Source organism: Theropithecus gelada, chromosome 3 (genome assembly GCF_003255815.1).
Source record: "Theropithecus gelada isolate Dixy chromosome 3, Tgel_1.0, whole genome shotgun sequence".
In the NCBI taxonomy this organism is placed as follows: Eukaryota; Metazoa; Chordata; class Mammalia; order Primates; family Cercopithecidae; genus Theropithecus; species Theropithecus gelada.
Window position 1 is genome coordinate 118,676,862 of NC_037670.1, and position 14,829 is coordinate 118,691,690.

A 14,829-nucleotide genomic window follows, 5' to 3' on the forward strand; every position below is an offset into this window, starting at 1 on the left:
TGTACTGAATGGTGTTACCTAGGTTTTTTTCTAGGGTTTTTATGGTATTAGGTCTAACATTTCAGTCTCTAATCCATCTTGAATTAATTTTTGTATAAGGAGTAAGGAAAGGATCCAGTTTCAGCTTTCTACTTATGGCTAGCCAATTTTCCCAGCACTATTTATTAAATAGGGAATCCTTTCCCCATTTCTTGTTTTTCTCAGGTTTATCAAAGATCAGATGGCTGTAGATGTGTGGTATTATTTCTGAGGATTCTGTTCTGTTCCATTGGTCTATATCTCTGTTTTGGTACCAGTACCATGCTGTTTTGGTTACTGTAGCCTTGTAGTATAGTTTGAAGTCAGGTAGCGTGATGCCTCCAGCTTTGTTCTTTTGACTTAGGATTGTCTTGGCAATGCGGGCCCTTTTTTGGTCCCATATGAACTTTAAAGCTGTTTTTTCCAATACTGTGAAGAAACTCATTGGTAGCTTGATGGGGATGGCATTAAATCTATAAATTACCTTGGGCAGTATGGCCATTTTCACAATATTGATTCTTCCTATCCATGAGCATGGTATGTTCTTCCATTTGTTTGTGTCCTCTTTGATTTCACTGAGCAGTGGTTTGTAGTTCTCCTTGAAGAGTTCCTTTACATCCCTTGTCAGTTGGATTCCTAGGTATTTTATTGTCTTGAAGCAAATGTGAATGGAAGTTCATTCATGATTTGGCTCTCTGTTTGTCTGTTACTGGTGTATAAGAATGCTTGTGATTTTTGCACATTGATTTTGTATCCTGAGACTTTGCTGAAGTTGCTTATCAGCTTAAGGAGATTTTGGGCTGAGACAATGGGGTTTTCTAAATATACAATCATGTCATCTGCAAAGAGGGACAATTTGACTTCTTCTTTTCCTAACTGAATACCCTTGATTTCTTTCTCTTGCCTGATTGCCCTAGCCAGAACTCCCACCACTATGTTGAATAGGAGTGGAGAGAGAGGGCATCCCTGTTTTGTGCCAGTTTTCAAAGGGAATTTTTCCAGTTTTTGCCCATTCAGTATGATATTGGCGGTGGGTTTGTCATAAATAGCTCTTATTATTTTGAGGTACGTTCCATCAATACCGAATTTATTGAGAGTTTTTAGCATGAAGGGCTGTTGAATTTTTTCAAAGGCCTTTTCTGCATCTATTGAGATAATCATGTGGTTTTTGTCTTTGGTTCTGTTTATATGCTGGATTATGTTTATTGATTTGCATATGTTGAACCAGCCTTGCATCCCAGGAATGAAGCCCACTTGATCATGGTGGATAAGCTTTTTGATGTGCTGCTGGATTCGGTTTGCCAGTATTTTATTGAGGATTTTGGCATCGATGTTCATCAGGGATATTGGTCTAAAATTCTCTTTTTTTGTTGTGTCTCTGCCAGGCTTTGGTATCAGGATGATGTTGGCCTCATAAAATGAGTTAAGGAGGATTCCCTCTTTTTCTATTGATTGGAATAGTTTCAGAAGGAATGGTACCAGCTCCTCCTTGTACCGCTGGTAGAATTCGGCTGTGAATCCATCTGGTCCTGGAATTTTTTTGGTTGGTAGGCTATTAATTATTGCCTCAATTTCAGAGCCTGCTATTGGTCTATTCAGGAATTCAGCTTCTTCCTTGTTTAGTCTTGGGAGAGTGTAAGTGTCCAGGAAATTATCCATTTCTTCTAGAATTTCTAGTTTATTTGTGTAGAGGTGTTTATAGTATTCTCTGATGGTAGTTTGTATTTCTGTGGGGTTGGTGGTGATATCCCCTTTATCATTTTTAATTGCATCTATTTGATTCTTCTCTCTTTTCTTCTTTATTAGTCTTGCTAGCAGTCTGTCAATTTTGTTGATCTTTTCAAAAAACCAACTCCTGGATTCCCTGATTTTTTGGAGGGTTTTTTGTGTCTCTATCTCCTTCAGTTCTGTTCTGATCTTAGTTATTTCTTGCCTTCTGCTAGCTTTTGAATGCGTTTGCTCTTGCTTCTCTAGTTCTTTTAATTGTGATGTTAGAGTGTCAATTTTAGATCTTTCCTGCTTTCTCTTGTGGGCATTTAGTGCTATAAATTTCCCTCTACACACTGCTTTAAATGTGTCCCAGAGATTCTGGTATGTTGTATCTTTGTTCTCGTTGGTTTCAAAGAACATCTTTATTTCTGCCTTCATTTCGTTATGTACCCAGTAGTCATTCAGGAGCAGGTTGTTCAGTTTCCATGTAGTTGAGCGGTTTTGATTGAGTTTCTTAGTCCTGAGTTCTAGTTTGATTGCACTGTGGTCTGGGAGACAGTTTGTTATAATTTCTGTTTTTGTACATTTGCTGAGGAGTGCTTTACTTCCAATTATGTGGTCAACTTTGGAATAAGTGTGATGTGGTGCTGAGTAGAATGTATATTCTGTTGATTTGGGGTGGAGAGTTCTGTAGATGTCTATTAGGTCTGCTTGCTGCAGAGATGAGTTCAATTCCTGGATATCCTTGTTAACTTTCTGCCTCGTTGATCTGTCTAATGTTGACAGTGGGGTGTTGAAGTCTCCCATTATTATTGTATGGGAGTCTAAGTCTCTTTGTAAGTCTCTAAGGACTTGCTTTATGAATCTGGGTGCTCCTGTATTGGGTGCATATATATTTAGGATAATTAACTCTTCCTGTTGAATTGATCCCTTTACCATTATGTAATGCCCTTCTTTGTCTCTTTTGATCTTTGATGGTTTAAAGTCTGTTTTATCAGAGACTAGGATTGCAACCCCTGCTTTTTTTTGTTCTCCATTTGCTTGGTAGATCTTCCTCCATCCCTTTATTTTGAGCCTATGTATGTCTCTGCGTGTGAGATGGGTCTTCTGAATACAGCAGACTGATGGGTCTTGACTCTTTATCCAGTTTGCCAGTCTGTGTCTTTTAATTGGACCATTTAGTCCATTTACATTTAAGGTTAAGATTGTTATGTGAGAACTTGATCCTGCCATTATGATATTAACTGGTTATTTTGCTCGTTAGTTGATGCAGTTTCTTCCTAGCCTCGATGGTCTTTACAATTTGGCATGTTTTTGCAATGGCTGGTACCGGTTGTTCCTTTCCATGTTGAGTGCTTCCTTCAGGGTCTCTTGTAAGGCAGGCCTGGTGGTGACAAAATCTCTAAGCATTTGCTTATCTGTAAAGGATTTTATTTCTCCTTCACTTATGAAACTTAGTTTGGCTGGATATGAAATTCTGGGTTTAAAATTCTTTTCTTTAAGAATGTTGAATATTGGCCCCCACTCTCTTCTGGCTTGTAGAGTTTCTGCCAAGAGATCTGCTGTGAGTCTGATGGGCTTCCCTTTGTGGGTAACCCGACCTTTCTCTCTGGCTGCCCTTAACATTTTTTCCTTCATTTCAACTTTGGTGAATCTGGCAATTATGTGTCTTGGAGTTGCTCTTCTCAAGGAGTATCTTTGTGGCGTTCTCTGTATTTCCTGAATTTGAATGTTGGCCTGCCCTACTAGGTTGGGGAAGTTCTCCTGGATGATATACTGAAGAGTGTTTTCCAACTTGGTTCCATTTTCCCCCTCACTTTCAGGCACCCCAATCAGACGTAGATTTGGTCTTTTTACATAATCCCATACTTCTTGCAGGCTTTGTTCATTTCTTTTTCTTCTTTTTCTTTAGATTTCTCTTCTCACTTCATTTCATTCATTTGATCCTCAATCGCTGATACTCTTTCTTCCAGTTGATCGAGTCAGTTACTGAAGCTTGTGCATTTGTCACGTATTTCTTGTGTCATGGTTTTCATCTCTGTCAGTTCGTTTATGGCCTTCTCTGCATTAATTATTCTAGTTATCAATTCTTCCACTCTTTTTTCAAGATATTTAGTTTCTTTGTGCTGGGTACGTAATTCCTCCTTTAGCTCTGAGAAGTTTGATGGACTGAAGCCTTCTTCTCTCATCTCGTCAAAGTCATTCTCTGTCCAGCTTTGATCTGTTGCTGGCGATGAGCTGTGTTCCTTTGCTGGGGGAGATGTGCTCTTATTTTTTGAATTTCCAGCTTTTCTGCCCTGCTTTTTCCCCATCTTTGTGGTTTTATCTGCCTCTGGTCTTTGATGATGGTGACGTACTGATGGAGTTTTGGTGTTGGTGTCCTTCCTGTTTGTTAGTTTTCCTTCTAACAGTCAGGACCCTCAGCTGTAGGTCTGTTGGAGATTGCTTGAGGTCCACTCCAGACCCTGTTTGCCTGGGTATCAGCAGCAGAGGCTGCAGAAGATAGAATATTTCTGAACAGCGAGTGTACCTGTCTGATTCTTGCTTTGGAAGCTTCCTCTCAGGGGTGTACTCCACCGTGTGAGGTGTGGGGTGTCAGTCTGCCCCTAGTGGGGGATGTCTCCCAGTTAGGCTACTCAGGGGTCAGGAACCCACTTGAGCAGGCAGTCTGTCCGTTCTCAAATCTCAACCTCCGTGTTGGGAGATCCACTGCTCTCTTCAAAGCTGTCAGACAGAGTCGTTTGCGTCTGCAGAGGTTTCTGCTGCTTTTGTTGTTGTTGTTGTTGTTGTTGTTGTTGTTGAACTGTGCCCTGTCCCCAGAGGTGGAGGCTACAGAGACAGGCAGGCCTCCTTGAGCTGCTGTGAGCTCCACCCAGTTTGAGCTTCCCAGCGGCTTTGTTTACCTACTTAAGCCTCAGCAATGGCGGGTGCCCCTCCCCCAGCCTCGCTGCTGCCTTGCCGGTAGATCACAAGCTGCTGTGCTAGCAATAAGGGAGGCTCCGTGGGCATGGGACCCTCCTGGCCACGTGTGGGATATAATCTCCTGGTGTGCCTGTTTGCTAAGAACCTTGGTAAAGCACAGTACTGGGGTGGGAGTTACCCGATTTTCCAGGTGTTGTGTGTCTCAGTTCCCCTGGCTAGGAAAAGGGATTTCCTTCCCCCTTGCGCTTCCCAGGTGAGGCGATGCCTCGCCCTGCTTCAGCTCTCGCTGGTCGGGCTGCAGCAGCTGACAAGCACCAATTGTCTGGCACTCCCTAGTGAGATGAACCCAGTACCTCAGTTGAAAATGCAGAAATCACCTGTCTTCTGTGTCACTGGCACTGGGAGCTGTAGACTGGAGATGTTCCTATTCGGCCATGTTGCTCCACCCCCCTTATTTTTCTTATGAATTAAATTTAGCAATTAGAATTATAGAAAGAAGTCCTACCAGGTCATGGGTTCCTGTGCTTTCCAAATATTAATACATAACTCACTATTTTGTAGATTGAAATATAAATATTGTCTAAAACATATAGAGGGCTTAGATATTTTAAAATATCTTTTTACTGATTTAGTAATACTTTGATAATAAATGATGCTATCTCCTCTCTAAGTGTGACACCTGTGACACCTGTGAAATGATTTGGGTCACTTTTTTCCTTGAGTTTGAAAAATTCTTAGTATCTTCACGTAGAGATTTTTATTGCTTATGAATAAAATTCCTTTTTAGCTTGTTGCTCATAGATTTTTTTTACTTTATTATGGCTGCTTTCTAAAAAATACTTTAGGATATTCTCAAGGCATAAACGTAACTTTTAAAACTTGATTTTCTGGGCGAGGAGGGGCTGGCTCAAGCCTGTAATCCCAGCACTTTGAGAGGCCAAGACGGGTAGATCATGAGGTCAGGAGATCAAGACCATCCTGGCTAACACAGTGAAACCCCGTCTCTACTAAAAAATACAAAAAACTAGCCAGGCGAGGTGGCGGGTGCCTGTAGTCCCAGCTACTGGGGAGGCTGAGGCAAGAGAATGGCGTGAACCCGGGAGGCGGAGCTTGCAGTGAGCCGAGATCCAGCCACTGCACTTCAGCCTGGGCGACAGAGCGAGGCTCCGTCTCAAAAAAAAAAAAAAAAGCTTGATTTTCTGAATTAAAAACTATTGAAATAAATAAAACAAGATGAGAATTTGTTTTCCTCCTCAGGCAAAAGCAGTCTGAATGATAGTTATTGCATTTGGGGCTTTTTAAACTAAAAGAACACACATATTCTTATTTATAAAATGAAACTATATAAAACATCTCACTTCCTGAAACCATTTTTACACTGGATTTAGCCAAACTACAGAAATGTCAAGAATTCATTATACGTTTTTTAAAGGGTCATCTCTTTTGTGCTATTTTGCAACTGCCTAAAATATTATCTCTAAAGGTATGCATTACAAGTAAGACTATTATCTTAGGCTTTTCAGTCCTAAGGTTCAAGTCAAAATGATATTTTTAGTACAATGGTGAAATGTATTTTAACTCAGATTCCTCTATTCCAGGCCAGCTGGCATACGTGAGGGAAAAGCTAAAAACATAAATCTATCATTTGCAATTGGTATAATCACCATCCTTGGCATAGCAAAGTCTTCATTAAACATGTTTGTAAATTTATCCTTTCTACACCTTAAATTAATTGCCTTTTATTGAGATTTAAAACTAAATATGGAGAGATTGCCCTGGTCTTTGCATACCAAGTCATATTTTAAGAAAATATCTTGTTTCTTTATGTCTGGGTGAATTTTAGATCTGTTTTCTGTTCAAAAGAAGTTTCATGATGACTTTTATATATGAAACCATTTTTCACCAGGTCACATTATAATGGAGGGTATAAACATATTTCCATTAAAAGTAATAAATATACTTTCTTATTTTCATATATATTCAGTATTAAATGAATTATACTTTAATTCCAACCCCAATTATACTTTAATTCCAACCTCAATTATACTTTAATTCCAACCCCAATTATATTTTAATTACAACCTCCAACAAAGTTTCACATAGGATTTTTTTTTTCTGTTAATACAAAGATATGCTACATCTAATACCAAATGGAGAACTTTTCTTCTTCAACTCCAGTTACCCTTGGGAATATCTAGGGAACCCTTTGCTCCCTGGGAATCTATTTTGTTCATCCATTTAATTTAGTCAACAAATATTTATTGAGTACTCACTCTGTGTCAGAACTTTTTATTTTATCTGTATGTAACACTGAATAAAACAGACAGAAATCCCTGATTTCTTATATTGTAGTGCATCCTACATTCTAGTAGAAAATAAACATTTGCAAATAAATAAGTTTTGCTTATAAGATAAACACCCCCACACAGGCTATTAGCAACTATGAAGAGAAATAAAGCATAAAATAGAAAGAGAATCAGTTCGTAGGACAAAATAACTATGCTTTTCATCTTTTTGGGTGTCAAAGGTGCTAATATTGACTTTCTTAATTATTAATTGCATAGTAATGGGGGCATAACATTAATTGATAGTTACCAGGCAGTTACTCACTGTGTTTCTCTTAAATAGTCATGATTTACCTGGAAAAGATGGAGTGTGCCACTAGGTTCTAAATTCCAAAAGATGGAAACGTTTTTTTCCATTTTATTCACCACAATATTTCTAGCATACATACAATTATGCTGGTCATATCTTAAATATAGAATAGGCATATAGGTTGAGTGAATGAACTAATGTGAAGGATGAAAATTACAAAAACTGAAATTTTGTCTGGTTCTATAGATTCTTCCTCTATATATTCTGGTATATCTATCACCAGAAATATTCTGGAGTAGTTACCGCCACAGACTTCATCTGGCAGCACCATCACCACTATTTTATAAATGAAATCGACTCCTCACAGTACCAAAAGCATGACTATATTTTCTGGAATCAGTTATTCAGAATAGTATAAAATAATATTATGGATACACAGAAATAGCCATGTGAGTTGAGCCCCCAAAACCAGGATGAATTTCTTCACTTTCGATATTACCAGCAAGAACTGTTGAATTTTAATTAAAGCATAACTTAGAATCTAATCAAAGAATGTGTCAGTTAATCAACTGTTAGGAGACAATTCTACATGAATCTTTTGCATTTCTATACATCTTGCAAGAAGTACTGATAGCCTGTATCCTGGACAATCTTGTCAAGGATATTTATACTGTGAAGAACTTTGGAAGGGAGAAAAAGTGTCTTTCTCTTGAGCAGAGAGTGTTTCCCCCATTTTATTGTATTGTCAAGCATAATAAAGATAACATCCCCTTCAAAGGCCAAGATCAGGCAGGTTTGCAATTCATTATAAAAGACTTAGATTCTCTAAGCTTGACATTTCTCAACTGTGACACCAACCTACTTCCTATGAGACATCCACCTACACCTATTTGTGTCACCCCTGTAGGACATGCAGAGTTGTGAGAGTCAACACAAACATAAAGTTTATACTATTTGCTGTGCCAGGAGTAATATGTGACCATGAGTCTTCTGTCTTTGTCAGCAGTGACTTAGGGTAAATGCTCAGATGCTTCACAGTTTTCGAAACCAATATTTCTATTTAATAAGAATTTAAGCAAATTGCTTCTTCTATATCTAATAGTGATAGAATTAAGTTCCAAAAGCACCAAGTTGTGTGGTCAGTCAATGATATTTCATTTCGTTCCAAGGTCTTCAGACAAACTGACTTTTAAAAACAATTTAAGAACTTTCTGTCTACTAATTGTTAGCAACAAAGATCATTCCATGTAGTAGGTATTCTATAGACAGTCATGTAGCTCATGCAAGATACAGTCAATTTATTTAATTTATCTTATAGTTCACAATAATTTTAGTTCAGTTACATTACATTTTACTTCAGGTTAAAAAATTTACTATTGGTTAAAACAATTACCCAAAACAGAATTGTGTCTGCAATATACATACTGTAGTGGGTTTTTAAAAAATATCTTTATGATTTGTTAAAGAAATAATTGGGTAGAAAATAGGAAGTAATCAGCTGAGATATAAATAAAATATAAAGAAGCTACAGATGCAGCACAAGGGAGGCAACATTAGTTGGTGATAGCTTTGCAGCACGTATGTTGTTAACTTAGGTCAGAGAGACTAGACGTGAATATTACACACTCAGAGAATGATGGGACTTGTATTAGTCTGCTTTCATGCTGCTGATAAAGACATATGAAAGACTGGGCAATTTACAAAAGAAAGAGATTTAATTGGACTTACAGTTCCATGTGGCTGGGGAAGCCTCACAATCATGGTGAAAGGCAAGGAGGGGCGAGTCCCATCTTACATGGATGGCAACAAGCAAAGAGGCAATAAGGGAGATGCAGAAGCAGAAAGCCCTGATAAAACCGTCAGCTTTCATGAGACATATTCATCACCAGGAGAACAGTATGGGGGAAACCGCCCCCATGATTCAATTATCTCCCACCAGTTCCCTCCCACAATACGTGGGCATTATGGGAGTACAGTTCAAGAGGAGATTTGGGTGAGGACACAACGAAACCATATCAGGACTCCTGTCTGTCTTAAACTCAGCCACAAGGACAGGTGGAGTTGCCACTTAAATACCAGGGACAATGCCAAGGGCTTTATCTCTATTTCTTAAAATAGTAGTATAAACTAAGTCATAATAGTCATTATGTGTTGGATTCAGAATAAAGTCTGAGATCTTATCAAGTCACTTAAATGGAAATCATAGCAATCCCTAGATTATTATCATTTCAATAAAGAGCTTGTTACAGTGCTTATTTATACAATAAGTGTTGTATCAATTTTACATACTTATCTATATAAGTTTTACATATCTATGACCATCCTTTCTCTATATTAATTAGATATAAAATCATAGATGCTTAACTCTGTCCCCTTATTGAAGGAGAAGAAAATAAAGCTTAATTCCATTAACAAATTCAGCTAGGTCACTATCAGGACTAAGCATTGAACCAAGATTCATGATTTCATACACCACAGCCAGTCCAGTTGGACAAACAGGATCTGAATTTGGGTAGAATAGTAACTGGTAATAAATAGGACAAATTCAGTCAAAGACAATTAGTGAATGTTTTAACAGATAAGTAGGGAAGTTTGACATAGGATCAATAAGCTTCAGAGATCTAGACAAGTGAATAGTGTCAGTGGGCCCAACAGCAGGCTTCAAGATTCCAGTGTTGGGACAGGATTTTGAGGGCACATTGTTAAGGTTTTAAGAAATACTGGTAAGGACAGGGTGAGATTCAAATCTTAGAGGAAAGTATAAGTGTCCCAGGTAAAGTAGATTATCAAGACAAGAGCTGACAAAATTAACTAACTAGTTTATACTAGTAGCTATATACTAGTTTATACTAGCCAACAAAAGAAGTGTTGAGGCAAATATTTTGTTTTAAGAATGATGGACTTGTGTATTCAGGTAGTCAGACAAAGTAGACTTTTTTGCAAAGTGACTGGATATTGAAATTGCTTAGCTACTGAAATTGAAATGTTTTTACCTCACAAAATATAGGGGCAAAGTTAAGTCAGATAATTTGTAAATTTATGTTTGCCCATGGTATAATTTAAGGAATGTGAGAACTTAGAGTCCAATAAAACCCTATGACTGTTTTATTTACTTGCCAATTTTTAAAACCATTTGAGTCTTAATGGTTTAATATAGATTGACAGAATTTTGTCGAGGGAGGAAAATGTATTCATGAAATGTGATTCTAAGATTTGTAATCCAATATCTTATAGGACTCATTGTCTTAGACTTATTCCACTATCGAAAGTATGAAAATCCAAATTGTTTTTGCCTTCATTGAAGACAATGCTCAAGGCAAATATTTGTTTCTACCCAGCACTTGATTCTAAATCGTACTTGGGTTTCTACCTTTGTAAGCTGGGCCAAATCACATACTATTCTCTAGGGCTTTTCTTGAAGTTTTACTTTAGGGTGCTAACTAGAGACAGATACAGTGGTAGTTTTTTGTGTATTTTCTCTGGGATTATACCATAATCTTTTTCTTCTAGATCATATAAATTCTACTGATAAATGATTAATAACAGCATATAAGATAGAAAGAAGTAGAGAACCTCTAAGCCAGCTTAGGATTTTTGCTATTGTTGTTGGCCTCCACTCTCGTTTTTGCTGATCATTCAGGGGAGAGGTGAATGCTTACATTATCAAGAAAATAATAAAATAATAATACTACTAAAACCTCAGACCTTGTTTTTCCATAGAAACCACATAGGAGAAAGGGATACCAAATATGTATCACACAAGAGAGAGCCAAGAAAAGAAAGTGAATTCATATTCAATATTTTCTTATAATTCTATTATTAGTATCACTAGAAGCTCAATTGTGTGGACCAGTGACTTCATAAAGTGTCCCAAGGACTCTGTATAAGAACCTTTGAATATCAGGACTCTTTCAGAGCATTTTTTCTCCTTACTGGTAGAATGTTGGAAAACTTGATGTCCCCGGAGGCTAAAAAATGTTAACAGCAGTATAAAAGCCAAATTTTAAAAAGGGCCAGAGGCAAATACGACACAAGTAATTATAGGCCAACTTTCCACCAAAGATTATTCCCAGTTGGTCATAAAGTTGAGTTTTTCTTAGTTATGTCAGTTAATCAAAGCATTTAAATGCACTTTCTTTCACGACATCAAAACCAACTCATACATGTGGAACCTATGCATTATTTTGTGTCTGATTAATATCTACCATTTAGCATTTTAATTTTACTTTTTAATAACTATAGCAAAAAGTCTACCTGTAAACATTATAAAGTGCTATTTGTTTGCTATATATATATATATATGATCTCCTTGAACAGCAGCTGTTAAAAAATGGAAAATTACGTTGAGTTCATTCATGGACATTACCTTAAAAGGTCTATGTTTCCATTTGCTAAGACGTAAGGCTTCTCAAAAAATCCTTCCAAGAAATACGCTATAAAAGCATTCTAATGCATAATGATGCCATACCCAATCTTAAGAGTCTTGGCTAGCAAACAAATGAGAAGCTTCAATTCTGCCAAAAAGTGATTAAGAAGCACATGCTAGGGTCTTATGTCTAGATATTTTTCACTCAGATATTATTCATCATGTCATAGCCAAATAATTCACAGTTTGCCAATCCTCTACACCTATTCCAGGTGACATAGAGAAAAATCATCTGAAATACTCTACTTGATTAATTTTGAAAGTCTGATCCAAAGTTATTAGACTTTGCAGTTTTCTAGTTTTTTATATTTTATTAAATATTATTGTATAACATCTCATTTTGTAGAACAGAAACATAAAATACAAGGCAGTGTTTCTCATAAATATTTTTGTGTCTCCCTTTCATGGAGATTTGGGTTGTCTTTGAGATGGATAGAAACCACACAAATTTATATTCTTGTTTTTGCACTTGCAGGTAATCTTTTGTAAGAAATATAACTCTCCTGAGTCTGTTTCATGGTCTTTGAAATAAAAATAATGCTATTTCTTAATTCATCAAATTGTTATGAATATATTAGATAAACATGTAAAGTGCTAAGCACATAAGCAGATTCAATACAATTAGCTATAGAAATTAATATCAGTTAGCTCAATGTTTTCAGCGTGACATTAGTCTCTCTCCCAGTTTTGCTGGCTTGTTAAAATGTGACCCCAAATTTATCATTCTCTGTACATTAATTGTATACTGTTTTCACCTCAGATACATTGCCTTTTCAAACAATTTAAAATAGGGGTCAAAAGAAACTATGCTGGGCTTCCTGAAAGATATGTATTTGTCCATCTTCTTTAAAAGAATGTTTTATAATATTTGTTCATTTCAGTTTCTCAATATGATTTTATAAATGATTTTAAAAAGGACTCTCAACAAATATTTTTAGAAAACATTGGTTTGATTGAACTTTATAACCTTCATAAATAATTTTTTCAATACTCATAGCAAATTAAACTTATGTAATGGTCTCCGAAATTTTACTTTGGTTGAAAAATCTGAGCACAGATATTGTGTTGAAAATCCATGATCCAGCTTTAATTTTATAAGCATAACCCTAACTAACTTTGCCTCTCCCAGAAAATGTTGAGTCTATCCAATTGCTTAGTTTAGGATAATTCTTACTTCTTCCTCTATCATATCCAAATTATTAGCATTTTCACTGCGATTCCTGCTCTGAACAAGTATACGTCTTTCCACTTCCACTGTTTTCATTTTATTTCAAGCAAGCTTTATCTTTTCTTTAGATCACTTTATTAATCTAAATTTGGGTTTTCCTATATTGACTCTGGCTTTCCTTCTATTTATTTGCCACACTACAGAAATAGAATTGTTTTCAAAAACACATTTAATCATGTCTTTTTATTTCTTTACTTTTTTCATCTGCAACAGATTTATTTTTTAAAGGAAGGGATTTTGAGAGAAAAAAACGTGGGGCAGAATATGGAATAGAAAATAATTACAAACATAGGCTATTCTGCTAATTGTTTCATAACCACAACAAACTAGTACAGAGAATGCCCTGTACAAAACACAGCAAAGGTTCAAACAACGAGGTGTTCCCTTAGCAAGCCTGAAAATTTCAGTCTCTGGTATTTGGAATTTAGGCTGCAGTCCTTGTTTTTCGATGGATCACTAGGTGTGTGGCTCCACGGCTTCGGTAGCCACGGCAGCTCCAGCGGGGCCTGAGGGGTGCTAGCACCTTCCCTGAAAGACCCTTGCAGTTCTCCATGGTAACCATGTGCGACAGAAAGGCCGTGATCGAAAATGCGGACATGTTGGAAGAGATGCAGTAGGACACAGTGGAGTGCACTACTCAGGCACTGGATTAAAACAACGTAGAGAACATAGAGGACATTGCGGCTCATATCAAGAAGGAATTTGACAAGAAGTACAATCCCACCTGGCATTGCATGGTGGGGAGGAACTATGGTAGTTACCTGACACATGAAACCAAACACTTCATCTACTTCTACCTGGGCCAAGTGGCCATTCTTCTGTTCAAATCTGGTTAAAATCATGTCATTAAAATAAATAAATAAATAAATAAATAAATATAAAAAAATCTATTGCTCCCTTTTCTTATTAAAATGAGCTGCAACATTTTTTATGTTACCTACATTATTTGGACTCTACCTCCCTCCCTATTCTATCTCTCTCTTGGTTGCTGTTGTGATCTGAATATGTCCCCCAAAATTCATATGTTGAAACCTAAACAACAATATAATAGTATTAAGAAGTGAGGCATTTAGGAGGAGATTAAGTCATGAAGGCAGAACTCTCATAAGATTAGTGATCTTACAAAAGGGCTGAGGGAACAAGGGTTGGTCCCTTCTTCTATGTGAGGACACAGTGTTCCTCTCATCCAGAGGATGCAAGAAAAGCCCTCACCAGACACTGAATGCCAACAGTTTGGTCTTGGACTTTCTTTCCGGAACTGTGAGAATTAAATCTTTATTATTTATCAGTTACTCAGTATCAGGTATTTTATTATAGGAGGGTAAATTCAGCATGGACAGGCTGAGACAGTGTCCCAGCCATACTGACCATGTTTCACTCCCTAGTATATGCCATGATCCTGGCTCCTTCCTGCTGCAATGCATTAACACATGCTGCCTCCTACACTTGAAATCCTTTTCCTTCTTTTCCATCTAATTCCTACACACATTTTAGCTTAAAGTTCAAGAGCTAAAGATTTACTGATCACTTCCACCTGCCCTTTAGATCAGACATCTTTTCTTTCCTTTCATGTGTGTGGGGGTGTGGTGGGGGAGACCTGAGATGTGGAGTGATTAATATATTGCTCATCTCATGAGACATTATCACTTTCTTTTTGTGCACAAATGTGACAGGTTACATTTTCTAAAGATGACCTTAACAATATCTCCAGTCCTTCATTATGCTTCTTTACCACCCCTCCTACCAAGAGGTGGAGACTGCATCTCCACTTCTTATATCAAAGTGAGGTTTTGACTTCTTCATCCAATAGAGTATGGTAGTGTTGACACTGTGACTTCTGAGAGTAGGTTACCAAAAACCGTGGAACCTCTACTTGGTTTACTTGGAACACCTATTCAATGGAGGACCCTCTTAGGATGTCCCCTCAGAA

The 14,829-nt window shown here is 37.2% G+C and overlaps 1 pseudogene; it reads left to right on the top strand.

Annotated features, from left to right (window-relative positions):
* Nucleotides 1-13,459: 13,459 nt before the first annotated feature.
* LOC112621501 lies at nucleotides 13,460-13,735 on the top strand (annotated as a pseudogene).
* Nucleotides 13,736-14,829: the final 1,094 nt, after the last annotated feature.